At 43.1% G+C, this 3324-nt stretch overlaps 1 pseudogene; it reads right to left on the reverse strand.

Moving 5' to 3' along the window:
• Positions 1 to 865: 865 nt before the first annotated feature.
• On the reverse strand, positions 866 to 2444 carry LOC147823842 (intraflagellar transport protein 140 homolog pseudogene; annotated as a pseudogene).
• Between the last annotated feature and the right edge of the window lie 880 nt (positions 2445 to 3324).

Here is a 3324-nt window from a genome sequence, read left to right on the forward strand (position 1 = left end):
CAATATAGGAAACAAATGGAATCCATAAAACAGATGCAAACAGATTTCCAGGAGATTAAAAACTCCATTGAAAGTTTACACAGCAGAATGAGCCAATGTGAGGACAGAATTTCAGATATAGAAGATAAGATTGCAATTAGTGACCAGGAAAAGAAAAATTGCTTAAAAACAGGGACCACAAAAAATCAATCCAGCAGCTGCTAGACGATGCAAAGAAGAATAACATAAGACTGATCAGAGTCAATGAAGAAACAGGAGAGTGCAGACAGCATAAAAAAACTGTTCACAGAAGTGATGGCAGAAAACTTCCCAAGCAGGGGAAAAGAATTTGACATACAAATAAGTGAGGCATATAGGACTCTAACTAGCCACGGTCAAAAAAAAAAACCTACACATAGGCATATAATAGTTAAGATTCCAGAAACCCAACAGAAGAACAAAATTCTACAAGCAGTTAAAAAAAAGAAACAAATCACATACAAAGGAAAGCCCATCAGAATCACAGCAGACTTCTCAACACAAACTCATTTTTTTTATATATATCTTAAACTTTAATAAAATATTTAAGGAATACGTCTTAGCAGAAGGAGAAGTAAAAAAATTAAGATGTGTTATGTACATGTACCAACTCCCCACAATGAATGTAATCATTTTGTACTGCAAACATGTACCAATAAAAATTTTAAAAAGAAATAAAAGTCTTGTCTGGAGCAATATTTAAATTGAGGCAAAGATAGGAAGAAGCCAATAGTCTCCAGAGCCCCAGTTGACATTTCACAAGGAGGAGGCAATATATACTCAGCAAGGGAAGGGTCTTCATACCTAAAATCCCTGTGGTCAATGTGTCAGGGTATAGTGAGCCATGTGAGAGCAGCATGCTCAGAAGGTAGCAGGTGAGCAGAGGCCAGGGGGCAGCAGTACTGCAGGCTGCCAGGTCCGAACTTGAACTCGGTTTGGCTCCACTGTATACACATTTTCCTCATGCATTGCTAACACTGGGGACTCACACAGGAAGGTCCCTGCATTCCGTAATGTGGCTCCAGAAGGCTCAAAGATTGCTACATGTGTTCCATTCCAGACTGCAACAGCATCCTTGGTGGCGAACACTCCGCTGATGTGCATGTCTGTGAGCAGGCTGTACACTCCCCCCATAGACAGGAAGGATACATTGAGTAAGGTTGGGGAGACCTGCACTGAGGCCACCTGCTGGTGGAAATGCAATGACATGGCCTGCTCTCTGAGGATCACTATGGAGCTGATGTTATTCACTGCTAGAGGGTTCTTCCTGGAGCCCCACTTTATTTGTGTGATGTTTCCTTCGAGCTCAGTGGGGGTCTGAGGGGCCCATTTGTCCTTGCCCTCCACCTCTCGGCTGCTTGGGGAGCCTGCCACTCTTTTCCACATGGCTATTCGCCCTTTATCAGTACCAGCTGCTGGAAGACCTTTGGCTTTACAGTAGCAAATGCAGTTTATATTCTCTTCTTTTTCAAAGCCAAACTTCTCTTCTAGATTCAGTACATAATTCTCTCCCCATTCCAAGTCCCAGAATCTGAGGATGGCTTCCCCTATGGCCATCACAAGAAGGCTGCCTTCAATCAAAGTGATGTCTGCCCAGAGACCTGTTTTCCCACTCAGCTTTACCTTCATCACTTCCTCAGCTTTACCCTCAGGCATCACCATGTACAGGGACAGCAGGAGGTTCTCTGTGACTACCACCAGCGCCTCTCTCTTCTCAATGTAGAACAGTGTCTGGATGGATCTGTCTGTGGATGCCACACGGGTGGTCTTGCCTTTCTCATCCACATAGTGTACCGACCCATCCATGAGACTGATGAAGAATGAAAGCCCCTCTTGAGATCCCATCTTCAGGAAACTTCCAAAGCTCCTTTTCTTCCAGTTAAACATGTCCAGGGCCTTCTCATTGCCACTGACTGCTGCCCTTGCCAATTGAACCAGGTCCTTGCCAGGAGGGAGAAGTCAGAAGATGCAACGAGTGAGGTGCTTTTCATATTCGTGCTTCAGCAGGGATGTTCCCTGCACCTGACCCCACTGGTCCAACCTCCACAGGAGCAGGACACCGAGCCTGTTCCCAGACACCAGGCAGCTCCCATTGGTGCTCCAAGTGAGGATGGTGATGTCAGTGATGTGTGTCGGGGGCATGGTGTGCTGCTCCTTGTCCTGCTTATTGAACACTATCACTTCTCCGGTCTCCCAGCCAACAGCAAGTTGCAGCCGCGTTGGATGCCAGCACAGAGAGGTGACTCGGAAGGACCTTTCAATATGTGTTTCAGGTACATGCTCACCTTGTTCCAGATAGATATCCACACTGCCTCTTGAGGCTGTGCTCATGGAAGCAACTGCCAGAAATGGGTGAACAGCATGCCAACTGATGTGGAAGGGTGATCCAACAGAATTCGGGGCTTTGATTTGGTCAACACAAACTCTTAAGGCAAGAAGAGCTTGAAGTGTTGTATTTCAAGCCCTAAAGGAAAACAGCCTCCAACCCAGATTGATGTACCCTGCAAAACTATCTTTCAAAATTGATAAGGAAATAAGATACTTTCATGACAAAGAGCACCTTAGGAACTTCATGAATACCAAACCAGCACTCCAAAAAAATTTAGATAATATCCTAGGAAAAGACAATGAGGATCACAACCCCAGGAAGCCCAGCAGAATGAATCCATCAGGCATGACAAGAAATTAAACACAAAGAGGGAGAATCCAACAAAAATAAAAAGTCATGACAATGATAAGTCAATATGTATCAGTTATAACCATCAATGTTAATGGTCTCAATTCACCAATCAAAAGAAATAGACTGGCAGAATGGGTTAAGAAGCAAGATCCAACAATATGCTGCATACAAGAAACACACTTAATTCAGAAAGAAACTCATAGACTGAAAGTTAAAGGGAGGAAAACAGTACTCCATATGACAGGAACCTGAAAAAAAAGCAGGAGTAGTTATCCTCTTTGCAGATCAAGTGGATTTCAAACCAACACCAATTAAGAGAGACAAAAAAGGACACTACATCCTTGTAAAGGGAACAATCCAAGAGGAAGAGATGACAATCATAAACATATATGCACCAAACACTAGTGTGCCCAACTATATAAAACAAATACTAACAGACATGAAAAATCAAATAAGCACTAATACAACAGTAGTAGGGGACCTCAATACCCCACTGTCACAAATAGATAGATCAACTAGACAAAACACAAGCAATGAAATACTAGAACTCAATCAAACTCTTGCACAAATGAACTTAACAGATGTTTACAGTGTTCCACCCCACAAAATCAGAATACACATTCTTT

This window comes from Heterocephalus glaber, unplaced genomic scaffold (assembly GCF_053883595.1).
Source record: "Heterocephalus glaber isolate CG9 unplaced genomic scaffold, H.glaber_assembly_v1.0 deba00001564, whole genome shotgun sequence".
Classification (NCBI taxonomy): Eukaryota; Metazoa; Chordata; class Mammalia; order Rodentia; family Bathyergidae; genus Heterocephalus; species Heterocephalus glaber.